The 18,874-nt window shown below is 41.1% G+C and overlaps 1 pseudogene; it reads left to right on the top strand.

The window, feature by feature from the left end:
• The first annotated feature begins 2,732 nt into the window (after positions 1-2,732).
• LOC118759119 (nucleophosmin-like) lies at positions 2,733-15,750 on the top strand (annotated as a pseudogene).
• Positions 15,751-18,874: the final 3,124 nt, after the last annotated feature.

Raw genomic sequence — 18,874 nt, 5'->3', positions numbered from 1 at the left:
ATATAGTTCGGTTGTTGGTGGCGCTGATCTTGCTGGAACCTGTTGGACTTTAGGTCTGGGTGCCACACGGACCTATTTTGACCGGTACGCTGCCAGAGTGAGTATTATTCTCCTGCGGGACCAGTGCAATCCACAGAATTCAGTGAGTTCTCATGAGCTCAGCACATGCACAGTTCACTGTTGTTCCTTGCAGTCCTAAAGCTATTGCCACAGTATACAAAATGGTGCCTGATGTATCACTACTAGAGTTCTTGATCTGCTGGCCATCAGGTCTGAGGGCTAAACAGATCTGTCTTGGGTGGAACCTGTAGAATGCCATGTTGCTGCAGTTCATTGAGTCAGAAATGAGTTCATTCCCAGCTCAGTGTAAGCTCAGTCCTTTCCCTTGCCTTTGCCTCTTTAGACAAAATGTCACCCAATTCAGGTCTAGGGGGCTGGCTGACTATGCCGTGAAATCCATCCTGTTCTCGCACTGCCCGTCTCTGATCTGCTGCTCTGATCTGCTCCTGGTCAAATCAAACAGACCAGCTGCACAGACAGTTCTTTGTCTGGGTTCTCCTCCCAAGCTTCCAGTGAAAGTCCCTTCCCACCTGGTTGCTGGTGGAGTTTTGGCTGCTGGTGGAGTTCAGATTGCCGTGCTGTTAGTTGAATGCCGCTGGGGTATCAGTCATTGCAACACCACACCATTGTGTCCACTGCTTTCCTGTGTCTGTCAGTCTCCAGGTACCCCTCTGCTGTTGTTCTGTCCTTTCCTATTTCCCAGAATATGCCCTCTCTGCCTCATCCTGATTAAATGTTTTTCTGTCCGTTCAAACGTGTCCTTACCCTATTCCGCCATCTTTATTGCTAAAAACTGGCTTATAAGTCTAACAAGGCATTTGTCAACAGTTGAGGTGCAGATCAGTATTAGGAGGGGTGTGCAGAGAATGTTCAATATCCCAGTGAGGAGTAACTAATCTTTGCATCCTACCTAATAAGGTATATGTGGATCCACGCTGACTGTTTCCTGTCTGGTTCTATGTTTTCCTTGTATTTCTCTGTCTATCTATCCTAATTTTTTTTTTTGGGCGGGCACTCTGGAGCAACCCTGATGGTCATTGCAAGAGAGGGTGGGGATCCAAAGTTGGAACTAAGTGAGTACCAGAAAGGGCTCCTCTCCCTAGACCCGAAGGAAGTTTACTGTTCTTCTGTTTCTGCAGACCGCTCAGGGCTCCTGGCTGTTGTTCCGATGACCTTGGATCCTGCAAGGAAGGCACCCTAGAACTTAAGCCTGAGTTGTACCATGAGACATTTGGAAGGATTTAAATAGGCTTGAGGAAATGTGTAATTAATAGCTGTTGAGCAATTTTCCTTCTTTCCCTCCACATGTTTGGATTCTCCTTCTCTTTTCTTCCCTTTTGACGTCTCAGAATATTGTCATGTTTGGAATTGCATTGAGTTCAAAATGGCACAGGACTAACAAAGTGAAAAAAATTTAAAAAATGCTAAACAAGGTGGTCTGTTGTAGAAAGGCTAGTTCCCAGAACCATGAACTTCCTTTGCTGGTACAGAAAAGTGAATGGAAATTCTAGGCTCTGCTCTGATACTCACGAGTGGTGGGACAATGCAGGAGTCTGGCTTGGGGGTCTATATAATACAATTGATGAGGCAGGATCAGGACTCTGGAGCTGAAGATATGAGGTTCATGCTTATTAGCAGAAAGTATTAGGATCACCGCAAAGCATCCAGGCCTGAGGAAGAGGCACTGAGCAGGGAGATCCCTGGGAAAGCTGACTTCAGCGTTTTGCTAAACTCTGTTTCTGATCTTCTGTGGTTTTTCCCCATGTAGTCCCACCTCACACCTTTTAATATCCTTCCAGAGTAGACATTTGGTATAAGTTTTATATTTTTATTTAGAGTTTCTTCTCTTTTCCTGGTATTATTGGTCTGGAATCTAATCATTACGTCATGGAATTGGAAGCAGAAGGCATCTTTTTTCTATGATGCTTGACTACGATAGGATGCTTGCATTAGTATATGAAGGAAAATGTGTAGATGGATAATAAGAATGGAAATTTGTAATACCAGAGAGATAATAATTGAGCATTACACCCAAGTCCTTAAAGACCAAAACGGCTCCCATTTAGTGTGCTTGTTTGTGAACAATTACGTGTCAAGAAAAAAGTCTTCATGCCGACTTAGAGATGTGTGGGAAGATGGAATGACCACCCAGAGTTAACAGGTGCATTCATGGCGATGCCGGGTGACAGTCAAGGGGGCCATCCTAACTGCAGCCTGTGACATCATGCAGCATGGAGTTAGGAATTTGTCACAAAAGTTCTACAATGCAGGTTGACAAGTCTGTCAGAAGTCAAGATTCACTGAGCATCGTGGACGATCACAAAAATACAGAAAAATGCAGACTACTGAGTAAAATAAGCGAAAATATGAAGGAAGACTAGAGTAATTTATCTGATTTTATATTAAGTATGTACTTTTAGTCAATTAAAGATTGTATTTCACATAATTATGCAAATACAGGCTTCTTCAGGAGAAACCGCTAGAAAAGACAGATATGGCAGTAATTTAAATATATTTATGGAAAATGGAATAAAAAATACTGGTGATTAAAAGAAGCTTATGTACATTTTTATGCATTTTCTGTGATTTTTGAAGATTTCATGTTTTGTGCTTAAAATACAATGCCTGTGTTCACAGAAAGGAGAAAAGGGAAAGATGTGGAATGACGAGGCATGAAGAAGACGCCGCAGTCTGTAACTGTGCTCACGTCAGGTGAGAACTTCCCACCTGAGTCACCCAAGTCAGTAGATGGGGCTTACTGAGATGAAAACAGAGCAAAGGGGAGTTTCAGAGGGATCTAAATGCTGTGTATATGTGTGGTGTGTGTGTGTGTGAGAGAGAGAGAGAGAGAAAGAAAGAGAGAGAAATCTGGAAGTTAAAGGAAAGGATGTTTAAACAAGTAAAATTAAAAGTAAAGACCACTGAAATAATAAACTTCCTCTTATGACTCATAAAAATTTCTATAGATACTTTGAAAGGTCAAAATATGTTTCTAAAAGTGGAAAACAAGCACCAATACTTGAACATGCAAAGTATAAGCTTGGAGGTTTTCATAAGAAACCTGGATAAGACAAAATGAAGTTAGCGGTCTTCATTTAACTTTGTATAACTGAATTGGAGTTTCAGTAGAAAAAATTGTTAACTTTGATAACAAATTCTTTTGGATTCACCTGTGTATTAGCAAAGTTCACCTTTCCTGTTAAAAAAAAAAATAAGAGTACTAAGTGTAGAGACCTGACAAAGATTTTCTCTTTGGCAACTTGAGGCAGTGTTCCTCAGTGTTCAGGAATCTTATGCCTAGGCCTGTCTTCACCAGCCTCATTCAGTTGTAGCAAAAATCCTGCCAAGTGCATGTAGTGAGAACTAAAACACCTCTGATTTCTGATCATCCCTGAAAGCTGGTCCAAGTTCTCATCCTACAGCTTTGCTCTCTGAACACTCCGCTGGCCTTCAGCAAGCATCCCTGTACCCTCAGTGTCTCCTTTTAGGAACGTTCTACACACCTGCTATTCTTCCGTAACCTGTCCGTCTACACTTTATATTGGAGTCGAATCTTGTATCTCCCTTAGTGTGACAGTCTTGATGCCATTGTGTCTATATTGAATGCATTCCTTCCTGCCTTAGAATTATCTAAATGCATGCATCATGTAATACTTTCTCATTAAAATGATGAAAACACAGGACATGAAAAGTTGGTAAGTTCACCAAGACTATTCAAGTTCCATTGTCTACCTTAAGAAAGCAGATGAAAGGGAGTATTCTATTGAAGATATGTTTTCTTTCTATTCTATGAAAGGGACATTTCAGAAGGGAGAATGAAGGTCAAAAGACATGGAGGGGTAATCTAGAAAAAATATTAGGCAAATGTCAGCATTTCCGTTGAAAGAAATGAAGAGAAGCTAAAGGAAACGCAAAGGAGGAGGGCTCGCGACATTTCAGGCCTGCCATGGAACACTTTTTCTGATCAAGTCCTATTTCATGCAAAAGCAAAGGACTAAACTTAGCAGCACTTCCCACGTGAAGAGTAGTGCCATCAATATCATAAGGAATAGATATAACCTCCATAGTTGGATTCAGTGTCTCAGTTTGAATTTATCACTTATCACAGCGTATGATAGAACAGAGTGAGAGAACATCTTCATATGAAAATTTAATAAAGCATTTAAGAATTTCCTTCAATCAATTATGACTTGACCTTTGAAACTGAGAATTCATGTTTTTCAAGAATTACCTTTTTTAGTGTCCTCCTCTTGATTATAAAAATCCAATCATTGAACTGAAAATACCTGCTGTGTACATGTGGCATTATTGAATGATTTTTTGATAAGCATTGAGATGTATTACATCTTTAGAACAACTATTTAAAGTATTTTCATGATTTTGAAGTTTTTAAATATTATGACAATGTCTGTAGCTCCTTTGTTCCCTCTAGCTCCTAAGAGGCAGATACTCTGAGAAATGGATTGTTTATGAAGGAACACAAAGAAGGCCATTATAGAAAAAGAAAAAAGGAAAAAAAAACCTGTTGAGAACAACATGCCACTCTACTTTGCTGCTCTGGCATCAGACCAGGCCTGCTGTCACGGCCATCATGCAGGTGCTGCGGGTCTCAGTGCTGACGTTCTGATGACTATAGCCACCATCTGGTTGTAGCTACTCTCGTCTTCAGAACCCCAGGAATTTGTCCACAGGAAGCGGACTCAAAAGAGCTTAAAGACAGGAGATTTTGTTTCCTCTAGTGAGAGTAGCTGTTAATTCTTCTATAGGGAAAGTAACCACACAGAATCAGCTGACTATTAGGGAAGATCGTTTCTGGAGATTTGTACTTTCTGGTAGGAGAGAGGATATTCTTTTTTTTTTTTTTTTTTAAAGATTTATTCATTTTATTACAGCCAGATATACACAGAGGAGGAGAGACAGAGAGGAAGATCTTCCGTCCGATGATTCACTCCCCAAGTGAGCCGCAACGGGCCGATGCGCGCCGATCCGATGCCGGGAACCTGGAACCTCTTCCGGGTCTCCCACACGGGTGCAGTGTCCCAAAGCATTGGGCCGTCCTCAACTGCTTTCCCAGGCCACAAGCAGGGAGCTGGATGGGAAGTGGAGCTGCCGGGATTAGAACCGGTGCCCATATGGGATCCCGGGGCTTTCAAGGCGAGGACTTTAGTCGCTAGACCACGCCGCTGGGCCCGAGAGAGGATATTCTTTACAAGAAATGTTTTGTTTTGAGTAATGGATGAGCCTATTAATCTTTCTTAAGATAGGGTTATTTTTTTAATTTGCTCATAAAATATAAATAAATGTCATAGCCTGGCCTGAGTGGACTACATAACACAAATTCATTTCTCACAGTTTTAGACACCAGAAAGTCCAAAACCAAGCTACCCCCAACCCAGCTTCCAGTCGGTTCCCTGTTCTGCTTCTCACACCTTGCCGCATCCTTACTGGGAGAGAAATAGGACAGGATTTGGGGCAGAGAGAGATTTTTTATGCACTTTAAAGATAAGAATTTCATCATTGATTTCATGCCCAGGACCTAATCTAAACTGTTACCTCCCAAACACCTTATCCTCAAACATCATCAAATTAAGTTTCAAGGTATATTTTGGGGACTTTGGGGCAGCACAGATCTTCAGTTTTTTAGCACCCTGCTAACCATGGCTTAGCACTAGTTAGTCCTTCTTCCTGGAATGGTGGCTGAATGTTTAAAATCATTGAAATAGACGATCTGCTGGTGACTTTGAGACACTCTCTTGGTTGATCGTGGTGTTCAGAAGGTGTCTTTTCTGTAGGAGCACTTTAGCCACATGTGATATCAGCAGTGCGAAGTTCCTTTCAAAATTCATGCAGTGAAGTCCTTACTTCTGGTACCTGAGACAGTTCCATGCAGGAGGGGATGAGGGGTGGATGACATCATACCTGTTAGTACAATAGGATTGATCTCTCTATGGAAAGGTATCTATACATGCTCGTTCCTAAGGCTATCTCTGCTGTGGCAGTGTGTGTGTGAAGTCCTTTCTGACCCTGCGCTCCATGAGTTTCTGCAGCAGTGGCACAGTAGACAAAGCCTTTTGGAAGAACTTGTACACTGAGGAGCATTGCTTCCTTGCATGTAGCCCACAAATGGCTGAGGAATGGCTTTCACCCTAAGAAGGTGATGCATTTGGAAACAGCATTTGTGTGGGAAATAGGCATGAAGATCATCTATACCGTGCGTTTATCTGTTGTTAATGCTGTTGTACTTTATAACCAGCTTCTTTCTGTGAGTGTAATGAGAAAAGCTTCATGAGACAAAGCATGAAGAGAACTTCAACGTTTGTTTCCCTGGAAGGGAGGGAAATATTACAGGAAAGGAGTCAAAGACATCGATGCAGAAACCAGAGCAGTTGTAGTAAAATGATGCGGAGTTCCTCTCTGCTGGAGTGAATAGTGGATACGTGTGAGTGTATTGGAGGGAGGAAGTATGGTTCAATTGAGAAGAGTGAGGTTAGTACCTTAATTTTGCATTTATAAAATATGCAGAAACACAAGATATCTTAAAACTGTGGATGTTGAAAGATTTTATGCATTTCAGAAACTTCAGACGGTTGGTAGAAAATGAAATTTCAAGACGAAAATGTAGACTATATTTCTTAACATAACCACACCGAGTCTAAGGTATTTTCACAAGTGGAAAGACCAGCTAATATAGTTCATCCATCTGGGCATTTAACCAAACCAATGTCATATTTTAATATTATGTATAAACTGTCTAATATTGTATATTAAGCTATTTAATATTACATATATAGAAACAAAAGTAGGAGAAGTCGCATGCAATGGCCAATTGTGTACCTTAATAAGGCTTTCCCCATGAAAGTACAGCAAAGAACTCCCGGGAAAGGCATCATGAGTGTTGCTCTGTTACCACCTTGGCTGTCTTTCTCCAAATGATATATAATATCCTAATAATATCAGGTGGCACCAGTGTGTGCTTCCCTGGAAGGTGAACAAACAAAATACCTGAGCATCCCCCCACCAGAACCGCTGCGGCCTCTGCTTTGGCTCTACAGGGACGACTTCCGTCTCTCCAGCGGCCACTTTGATGGTGCTTTTCAGGATCACAGTGCAAAGCTGTGTTTCATCTCCTGCGACAGTTCTTCAAACAAATGCTTGAGGATTTTGGCCCTCTTGTTCAAATTCCTGTCAAATCTCTGCTCTTGTCTCCCACTGATCTGATTGTTGCAGCTTGGGACTGTTTGAGCCGGGAGTTTGGGCCCTCCCCTATTTTCACACTGTAATTGTGTCATTTGAAGCCACTGAGACAGCTAAGCTATTGGCTCTTTGGCTGACCGTCTTTGATCCTCTTCTGTTAGGGCATGGGCAAGATTAATGTTTCCCTTATAAACTGATACATTGTGGGTTTTGTCTGCCATTGTGGGTTTCATTTTCAGCCTCACCAAATTCCATCATAAAATGTGTCATCTATTTACAAAGGACTGATTTTTTTGAGGAGTGTCCCTTGCATGCTTATTTTTAAGATTTATTTATTTTTATTGGGAAGGCAGATTCACAGAGAGAAGGAGAAGCAGAGATCTGTCCGCTGGCTCACTCCCCAAGTGGCTGCAGTTGTCACAGCTGAACTTGGTCCGAGCCAGGCGTTACCTCCAGATCTCCAGTGTGGGTGCAGGGTCGCAAGGCTTTGAACCATTCTCTACTGCTTTCCCAGGCCACAAGCAGGGTGCTGGATGGAAAGCTGAGTAGCCAGGATATGAACCAGCGACCATATGGGATTCTGGTGAATGCAAGGAGAGGATTTAGCCACTAGGCCATTGTGTGATGCCCCCTTGTACACTTTAAAGAAACTATTGATTACAAACTTTTCTGTAAATTGGATGCTATTCTACCTTATTGCTTGACTGCTTATGAAGCATTATACTATTGTAATAATGTGGGCAAAATAGGTTGGGGAGAGGGAACTTGGAAAGGAGGGTAGGGGAAATTCCAGAGGCTATGGAATTGCACCGTAGAATTAAAAATAAAATACCTGTGACAGTCCCGAGTTTAACAGATACTTACTGTGTAAAAGATGTTTCCAGGGTCTGCCAAAGTTCAGATCCCTATGTGTTCGTTTCTCATTCACTATGCACTCTGTATCTTACTAAATATTCCCTGTGTGGAATATGAGGATAAGCTGCAGCCCCCTGTGCCTAAAAGGCTGAACCTGAGTGCACATTTTGAAGAGAGAGAATTTGCAGAGAATTTTTGTGATGAATCGAACTGGGCACTGTGCAATGGTAAGCAGGGGCACAGTGCAGAATGAGCTTCCGTAGGAAGGCTCAAAGATTATTACTGTGATTTCAGAAAGTTAACATAAACGGCTTCAGGAGATTTTGAAATATGATTTTTTTTGGAAAAGGTTTAGTTATATATTTAAAAGGGTGTCGGGTGTCTCTCTCAGACACATTCTCTCTCTCTCTCTCTCTCTCTCTCTCTCACACACACACACACACACACACACACACACACACACTGAGAGGAGACAGAGACAGTGTCTGAGAGCAACTGACTCCTCAAAATGCTGCATGTGGCTATGGAAGCCAGAACCCAGGAGCTCTGCCAGGCTCTCCCTCTGGATGCTAGTGCTCAAGCATCCCAGCCATTTCTCTCCACTTTCCCAGGAGCATTCGTAGGGTGCTGACCCCAAAGCAGAGCAGCTGGACCTGGGACTGGCACTCCGTTGTGGGATGCTGACGTTCAAGTAGTGCTTCATGTATTGCCCCACACTGCCAGCACCCCAGATAGGTAGTTCGAGCCAGACTACCTGAAAACAAAAGCTAATTCCCCTCTTTTCTCTTCTGTAGTGTCCCCTGTTATGCCATGTTAGGCTTAAGCACTGTTCTCTCAGCATGAAGAGAAAAGCACCCCTTGAGATTAACTAAAAGAAATGAAAAGTAAATAGCAAATTTATCTGCATATTTTTAATGATAGTACTTGAAATTTTAGAGCAAAAAGTCCTATGCTAAACAAATCTATGTCCCGTACTGTTCCCTTCCCTTGTAGGAGATATCTCACTCTTACGAAAGGACATCTACTTTATTATTTTGATTTTTCTGTTTTACTGTAGAATAACACAGAGTTGTTTTAACAAGTTTGACTGCTGCCATGCTTGTGAAGGTGTAGTGAGCTTGTCTCCAAAGCTGGCAGGTGCTGTCAGATACAGAAGATTGTCGCAGTAGCTGAAATAAAGTAAGGTAATTCAGGGATTGAGTCAGAGATCAAAAGTTACCTACTATGGCTTAGGTCTTGCCTTGCAGGTAACTGCTAATTGCTCTTCTTTCTAAGACACAGACCTCTTGGGTTACTTATCCACCACCTTTACCCAAAGACGAACATGGACTAGCAGTGTCCAGAGCCACACAGGGGAGCTTTCTGCTGGACTGGAGGCCTGAAGGCACTGAACAAGTGAGCAGACATGCAGAGGCACTTGTGCGTGCAGCTGCCATCCTCTGCCACAACTGTAGAAGGAACTGAAGATAAGGGCATGATTCTGCACTCCTCTGCGCTATGCTCATTTCCTGAGTGCCAGTTACTTAAGCCTGTTTGTGTTTAATTAGTTTGGAATTACTTGCCTTTTATATGTGTTGGTCAATTTATCTGTAGGAAACTGATGTTTCCCCAAGGTCATAGCAAATACATTCTGTTTTGTTTGCAAGTATGTGCTGCTGAGAAGAAAATGTTAACATCCGTCAGAGATCACCCCATCAGGGCTTATTCCTGGAGGTCTGAATCTCCATGCTAGCTGCACTAATGGCAATAACAATATGTTATTTTCTTATGTAACAACAATAAAACACTACTTAGCCCAACATTGTACAAGCCTCCTTGGTTTCCAGCCTCTTCTGTAATATCCCCTATAGCGTTGTATATTTCTAAGCCTGGGTTCTGGTCTGTTGCAAATATTAATGGAAAATAATTACACACAACTCTGCCAGATAGACCATTACCTCCAATTCCCTTTGAATCATTTAAACAAAATAGAATGGATTTTTCTTGATCATTTAATTACCGAATGTAATTACTTAAAAGTTTCTAGAAGTAATTCTTATGTTCACTTAAGATGAGACCCATACGTCAAAGACTGTATCTTTAACACTGGATAATTTCCAAGATTAATATAGACCAGCAAAATAGATTCTTGTATTAATTCATTAGTTACAAAATCCTTTGGAACTATCTGCTGTACATCAAGTCCAGAACGTTAATTTATTAATAGCTTCAGTTTCCAGGCAGAGGTGTGTCTAACACTTAACACAGATTGAATAAATACCTGTTGAAAGAATGAAACTGAACTTAATGAAACTGAGGTCTCAATTTAACACCATTAAGACTTTAATACAACACACAGAAGTAGAACTCACAACGTATTTGTTATTTTTTCTTTTGATGTAGGGATAAAATGACACAGTACATCATGTATCCAGCAGGGCATTTTCTGAATTGTATTTGCTGGTTGCATTACACATTCACAGGGCACAGAAGGGCCCACTAAGCTGGGCTTCTAGGGACCCTTCCCACCAGGGAAGAGCTTCTGAGTACCTGCTCGGAGCTGGTCTCTGTGAAAGAATGCTATGAGCTTGCACTGCTCGCTGCCCTCAAGGAAATAGTGCTGTCCTCACAGAGCAGCAGCCCATTGTGCGAGGTTCTGACAAACTCTAAGCTGTTTGATGAATTCCATTTCCTAAAGAATAAAGCACAAAATGCATCTCCTGTTAGGCAAGGAAAGCAGCAAGGACTTTTCCAAAGCAGGAGTGGCAAACGGGCTGCCCTCAAGGAACACTGTGGACTTGGTTAGGTTGCTTGCACAGTGTGACGAAAAATTGAATCAGCATTTCAGTAGCCAAGATTTTAGATTAAAATCTGTATGAATATAGTGGGAAAAGAAGCAGGGAGAGTGGGCCTCCGGTCTATTTTTCCAGCTCACTATCATTGTCTCTTTTAAGAAATGTATTTATTTATTTGTAATGTAAGGTGATGGAGAGAGTGAGAAAAAGACAGACGCATCTTCCACCACTGGCTCACTGCCTGAATGACCACAGGGGCACTGGCTGGGCAAGGCCAAAGACAGAGGCCTGAAATTCAGCCAGGTCTCCCCTGTGGCAGCAGGGAGCCAATTCTTGGGCTCATCCTCTGCTCTCTTCCTAGGTGCATTCGCAGGCAGTTGGATTGGAAGAGAAGCAGAACCTGAGCCGATTTTCTAGTTTGAGCTGATGCAATAGTAAGCCCTCTTGAAATCTGTTTCTAATTTTACCATGCTATGTGTTTTCCATGAAGCTTCTGAAGACACTATAAATGGCAAAAGCTAGATTTGGTTTTGGGAACTTATTTCCATTACAGCGTACAGACTGGAAATGTGAAGCCTAACATGTGGGTCCTTATAGGGGTGAATTTTCTGCTTTTCAGGTTATTGCAACTTGATGTCTCAGAGTAATACCAGGGATGGACATGTGTATACTTCAACATGTGGAGGGAGCAAGCTTACACCAGTGATGCTTTCCTCATCAGGCACCTCTGGCTGGAGGCCTCTGGTCAGGCACTGCTGGTCGGGCACCTCTGGTTGGGCACAGAGGAGGCCATCCGAGTTTATTCAGTCAATGCGTAAGTGCTCTCTCACTTTCTCATTATCATATCCTTGAAAGTAAAGAGTTCAACTGAATATTCTAGTGGTTTTCAATTATTCAGCAATGTAGTTTATCAAAGTTATTGACTCGGCAATTGCAACCACCAGCTGATTGGGCGGGCTGTGCCAGGCGGGCCCTGTACTGGCAAGTACACATAAGAATCTGGTCTGGGATCACGTCAGACAAAGTTCCTTTGGGGATCTCCCCAATGGAACTGCTGGACTTAGAACCCCAACCATGAAGAGAAGTGCAGGTTCCATGGTCTGTCATGGAGTGCAAGTATTACAGCTGAACCTCCTTAGAGGCTCAGACAGAGCAGTGGACAGCATATCCAGGTGCACATGGAGGATATGGCAGTCCATCAGAACCTGCAAAGGACACCTGATACCACAACAGAGGATGGAGGACAGAACAAATCAATCAACTACTCCAGCCATGTGTTGGCAATGAAAATCTGGGCAGAGACTCTAAGGTCGACTATGCAAACCAGTGGATTCTGCAGCAATTTCATAGTGCTTGGAAAGGCAAGATTTGCAGCAATTCAGAACTGTTGAATAATCAAAACCACTGGAGCAGGACCCTTGGAGCATGCCCCAAATGGAGGACCTGGCATGGGTGCAAGGCTGGGTGGGGCTGCTTCCTTTATCTCTCCCTTACCCCAGATACAAAAGAAAAAAAAATAATGTGGAAACAGTAGTCTTACCCACGTTCCTGTAGCCCTTGACCCTTGTGCCCTAATCAACTATGTAAGGATTTTCAAAAGTAAAAGGAAAAAATTTACGAACAATGTTCTAGATGTCGATCCATTGAAGGTAGATACCCTTGACTCCAAGCAGCCTACAATTCAGGAAATACAGGTAATCAAGCAGTGAGAAGAAGAAAACAGTACTCCCAATAATAAAGTAGATACTAAGGGGACAGAGAAGAAGAAAGTACACATACTGTGAAGTTGATGTTGCCACAGAAAGCTTGGTGGAGGCTCAGAATGCAATCACTGGATTATTCGTAGTGTGAATTGTGGTGATGCAGATACACATATTGAAAAAAGGAGAAAAGTTGAGCACGGCATGCTAGTTGAAATTCCATTTCTGTGGGAAAGGTGGCTACTAGTCTTGATGGCCTAATGGCTATGGAGTAAGAGGGAGAGAGAAATGTGTAGGGTGATTCCTAATGTGGGGGAGGCTCTTGGTGACATTGTCTACTGAGAGATGATAGAACAGCAAGTGTTAACTGCAGTAAAGATGATACTTTTTCTCTGGAGTGTGGTGTTGGAGGAGCATCAAGTGGAACTGTCCATCACAACCCTGAAACAAATATCTGGGACTCAGAAGAGAGTTGGTAGTTGAAGCGTGTGCTCATTGTAGAGTGAATATCTATCAAAGCACCTTCAGACAGATTCCCTGAGGGAGAAGAAAAAAAGGGTTAATATGGGTATCATGACACATGAGCATGAAATGGAAAGGCTGAATACATTATAATAGCCAAAGATTATAATCAATAAAGCCAGAAAATGGAACAAGTTAAACAAGACCAAATTCTGAACAATGCACAGAATTTAAAATGAAGCCTCACTCAGATTCTCAAGGCGGTAGTTTTAGTGAAGTGGGTGAAAATTCTGATTGTAGGGTAATGTTGTGACACAGAAGGTTGAGCCACTGCCTCTAATTGTAAATCTTATATAAGCACTGGTTTGTGCCCTGCTGTTCCAACTCCAAGCCAGTTTCCTGTTTATGCACCTGGAAAGGAAGTGGAATCTGACCTAAGTACATATGCCCCTGGCACCCACACTGGGGACTAGCATGCAGTTCCTGCTATTGGCTTCAGCCTGATCCAGCTCTGACCATCACAACCATTTTGGAGTGGACTGATAGATGAAACACTGTTTCTGTCCTCCTTTTCTTTCTTGGTAATTCTGCCTTTAAGTAAATAAACACCTTTTATTTTTAAAAGGAAACATTGGATTGCCCTTCATTAACAGAGTTAGCATGAATCTCAAGCTAAGTGATGACAGGGCCTCTTCCTTCAGTTGAGCTTGATTCTGTAGAGTGGGGAGAGTGGGCAAGCAGGAGGAGGGACGTTGACTACACAGTCGCACGGGAGCTGGGCAGTTCTTGGTTGAGAGAGAGCAAGACTATCGTCACTACTGATAATCTCCCTGGGACTTTGTCCTAGTTTTCCATGGCTTCCAAACAAAACACCTCACACTAAGTGGCTTAAAATAAAGAGATTTATTCCACAGTTATACCAATGTGGCACCTGTGTTCAAGAGGTTAACAGGGTTGATTTCTTCTGGGGGCTGTGGGTAGGAGGCGTTCGTCTTCCAGTTTCTGTGGCAGTCTTGGAACTTGACGTTGCGTGAGACGTGGAAGCATTGCTGTGATTTTTGATATTCACCTTCACCTCTTGTTCCTTCTCTGTGTGCTGCTGTGTTGAAACAGCCCCTTTCTATCAGGAAACTAGAATGAAGAGATACTCTGGTAATTATATCTGCAATAAGCTTAGCTCCACATTAGGACATACTTTGAGGTATTGAGAACCTCAAGATAGGAATTTTTGAGGCACAAAATTCAACTTATGACAAGTAAAATAGCAACTGTTAATCTTTAGGATCAGTAGTGAAGTCTGGAGTTTAAGATGTAACATTTAATACCAGATCACTAATGCTATTTATGAATTTCCTTTGACTGTGAGATATTTTCCCTAAGTAATCCTAACTTCTTTTTTACCCTGTAACACTCCCACCCCTATGGAGGTAAATTGAGTGGTTTGAACTGATTTTGCAGATGTCTCAATGGGGGTTACTGAGCGATGCTGCTCCTCTCCCTCCTTCCACATCTGGATACAGATAGGAACTTCAGGACATTGTCAAACTCACGTGGCTTTCACTACAGTGATATCACTGCTTTGGCCGGCTTTTTTCAATAAGTCATTATTTATCAACTTCATTTAAATTTCTAAATTGTATGAACCAGAGAGGGATGTAGCTATCTGGCGGTTGTGTTAATGGGAAAACCCTTTTTGTTTTTCTGTCCCTCTCCTCAGCATCCTGTTTACCTGCTGTCATTTTCTTTTACGTTGTGTAGTCAGATGATTACTGTGGTTGTCTTGTCACTAAAAAGACAAGTTTATTCCTGGAATAATTCTGTCCTGCACAGCTGTCTTAGAAGCAGTAGGTATCTTCCCTTTGTCTTCTCTCCTGCCCAAGCTCATCCCATTGCCCCATAGAAGATTTGATGGACATGGACATGAACCCTCTGCAGCCCCAGAACTATCTTTTAGGCTGTGAACTAAAGGCTTCAAAGGTTATCACTTTAAAGTGCACAATGTTGAAAATGAGCACCTGTTATCTTTGAAGAATGGCCAGTTTGGGTGCTGGTGCTGGTGATGTGCTCCATGTCATTGAAGCAGAGGTCATAAATTATAAAGGCCGTCCAATGAAAGTCACATGGTCAACCTTGAAATTATCTGTACAGCCAGCAGTTTCCTCTTGGGAATTTAAAGTAATGCCACTTATGATCTTAAGACTGAAGTGTGGTTCAGGACTGTACATATTAGTGGACAATATTTAGTAGCTGTGGAGGAAGACACAGAGTCAGAGGAGGAGGAAGAGGAAGATATGAAGCTATCAGTGGTGGCAGCAAAATACCCCAGAATAAAGGAAAGGTCCTGCTCATAGATACTACCATCTATGCAACCATCATCTACGCCGATGATGAAGATGATGAGGAAACTGAAGAAAAAGCTCCAGCCAAAATGCACAAAAGTCAAACCAAAATGGAAACGACTCAAAACCATTGACATCAAGATCAAAAAGTCAAGAATCATTAAAAAAAAAAAAAAGGAAGAAACTTCTAAAATACCAAAAGGATCCAGTTTTGTAGAAGACATTAGAGCAAAAATGCAAGTAAGTATAGAAAAAGGTGGTTCTATTCCAAAAGTGAAGCTAAAATCATCAGTTATGAGATAATTGTTTCTGGAGACTGACCAGGAGGCGATTCAAGATTGTGGGCAGTGGAGGAGGTCTTTTTAAGAGACTAGTTTGAATAGTTCGTTAAAATTGGCCATCTTATTTCTATAACAGTTGATCTGGGTGTCCTTTTCATAATACAGATTAACCACTTCTCCTACCATGTTTCATAAATCTGTCCTGGTGCCATTGCCGAGAATGTGTTGTCTGAAATGCCTGGCTTAGTTTTTGAAGATAAAACACCACCTTTTGCCTGGTTTCAAGCATGTAGAGAATGTTATGTTAGGACACAGTAGTAGTGGTGGTCAGACATGGAAATGGTTGGGAGACCAAGATATACATGTGTAATAAACTTAGTGTTTTAATAAAGTAGATAAGTAGAAAAGTTTACTATTCATCACAGTCTTTTTACTTCTCTGTGGTACAGTTAAAATCTTTTATGCGTTTGAAGTGCATCATTGCTTGGTAAAAAGTGATATGCTAACAAACTTACTAGCCATCTATTCAGTTGTTCAGCTTCTATTTATTGTGACTCTTTTGTAGATGTTTGTACTTTTTTAGCTCTCTGTTTCTAGGAATTATGCAATTACCAGTCTAGGGGAAAACTCATCTATGAGCTTCTTCTGTTCCCTAGGAGCTGCAGTGTGTGTACCAAGCGTGCAGGTGGCTGATTAGAAGTTTGTGCTGAGATGCTGAATCTTCAGGATGAATGAAGACAGGCTTACAGAAGTGAAAGACATGATAGCAGGACCACATCTTGGGTGGAAGGAATGACAGAGCCAGCATCCAGGAAAAACATCACATGTGTAAACAATACTCAAGTTCCTGTGTTCCTGGTGAGGGCGGCCAACATTGGGCACTCCCTGAGTTGGTAAGTTTTGGCTGATTTCTGACCTGATTCAGGCTTTATAACTGTTGTCTTACAGTGATCTAATTTTTCAGATTGCCTAGAGATTCTAGAAACTATTTGAAATGCAATTAAATTTTTTTCCTTTTTGTTTACACCAACCAGAGCTTTTCTTTGTGGTTTGTAAATTAGTACTTAGCTTACTATTTTATTTTTTAAGGTGTGCACAACACTTTGATAGCTACCAAGAAATGAAAGAGTGTAGGAATCATGATCAAATGTGTTAATATAAATAATGTCCAAAGATTTCCTTCAGGTGGTATGTAGCTTGATATTCTCACATAGTATGAAGAAACTCTGCAATTTGTTAGATGTCTGTTTACTAGGTCATCTTAATCAGATCCAGATATTTTAGCAGAATTTGGGTGTGAGGGTTTCCTGAAGAGCTGAGCAACACCAAACAAATTGCAACTTCATAAATCCTTAGAGTTAACAGTTTCCCATGGAGACCATGTATTCTGTTATTTGAATCATGGGAAATAAGAAAGCATTTCCATGCTCAAACTTTTGCAGAATAATATTTTTGGAGTTTATGCTTATTGTTATTTTCCATCTGTTTTTGTCAGCACAGACTTTCTTCGATATGTCACAATTAAAGAGAATGTGTAGGCCAGCCTGTCAGTTAGCCGAGCCTGTGCAGCGGAACTTCAGTGGGCAGACATCTGATTGTACAGCAGAGTGACTTCAAAGGCTTGTCTCTGTTGTTATGTTTCTCTGCCGCCTTTACATATCTGTGGTTTTGATCACCCTAAGTATACTATACATTTCTTGAAATCACCCTTAAAAGAAACTCAGCTTAGCCAATGTTCTTTGTCTCATAGTTGATAATACACTTCGTCAGGATTCTCTTGAATAGCCACAAGCCAATCCACTAGTTAAAGGATGTGTGTGTGTGTGTGTGTGGTGAGGGAGGGCAGATGAAGGCAGAATCAATTACATTGACAGGCAGCAATGGACATCTTAATTTTCAAAATTTCTACATGACTTTATAGTCATTAAAGCATAAAATGTTTTCATCTTTAAGTTCTGTATCAGTTATGGAAAAAATTGTTTTTCAAGCTTGGCATGCACACTTTTAGAAGATGCAGTGAATGCATTGGCAGTGATATTTTGTTTCATTTTCAAGAAGAAACTTGTTGAAAAGAAATGTATCCTTAGGCCCTAACTGCACACCTGGGTAACCCTGGTCTCCCTGGGAATGCTGAGTGCTTGAGCTCTTCTAGGCCATTAGTTTCATATGCTTATGCACATTGCCGGAACACTGTGACAATAAAGTAACTGTGTTCTTAAAGTAACAAAGCTACAATTACTTTAGTGTGAGCTTGTCATGGGTCCAGATATTGGACCAGGCATGGTTTGTAAGGACATGGCTTTCTTAAATGACTATCAGATGACATTTCATTTTTAAATCAGTCATCTAACTCAAGTTCAGTCCAAATCATAGTCTATTCCTTCATCATGTCTATTAGTATTCCCATTCTTCTATTCTGTTGATCACTGTGGTTATTAACATTTAAATCAGAAAGCTTAAGTGAAATCCACTTTTTTAAGCTTTACACACAAAAATTAATGTTGCCATTTACATATCTTGCACTTGAACATGTAGATTTTAGTTTCCAGAACATTTTGCTTTACATAGAACAATTGTTTTATAAAATGATTAAGAATTGGGACTATCCTAGGACATCCATCTCACTTGGAACAGCATGTTGATAATTAAACCTTTTCAGTTCTGAAACCTTGCTTAGAATTAATGCATTTACATATTTTCATTTTTACTTTCTTTGCCTCAAGTCAGGGAATCTCTACCTGCCTCCCAAAACTTATCACAAAGGCCTCCTTCTTTATCCATTTGTTCCTGTGCCACAACTTGGCACTCTTTTTCACACTGTCCTGCAGATCAATTCCTTTCCTAGCTTGCACACAGTCTTGGTCAATCTCTTCATCAATGTCATTTATGCTTCCCACGTAATGCAGTACTGAGTAATTTCACTAAATTTACCTGTACCAATCTCTCAACTAGTCAACATTATTTTCCCTATTGTTTGCTGTGTTCATATGGCATCCAGTCCTATTCTTACTTTCTTTTGGATGATTCTTATTCAAGGACATTTCAAAGTATTTGCAGAAAATGAAATCAAAGGATGAATTCGTTTTGGTGAAAATATTTGTTTCAAAGTCAGACATAAAAAGGGCTACCAAAATGTTCATAGAAAATGTGCATTATGAATCAATTTATGTATGAATTCATTTTTACACCAAACTAAACTTGTCTTTCCA

The sequence above is a fragment of the Ochotona princeps genome, chromosome 10 (assembly GCF_030435755.1).
Source record: "Ochotona princeps isolate mOchPri1 chromosome 10, mOchPri1.hap1, whole genome shotgun sequence".
Classification (NCBI taxonomy): domain Eukaryota; kingdom Metazoa; phylum Chordata; class Mammalia; order Lagomorpha; family Ochotonidae; genus Ochotona; species Ochotona princeps.
Note: the sequence above shows the minus strand (reverse complement) of the source record. Positions and strands in the feature narration are given on the sequence as shown.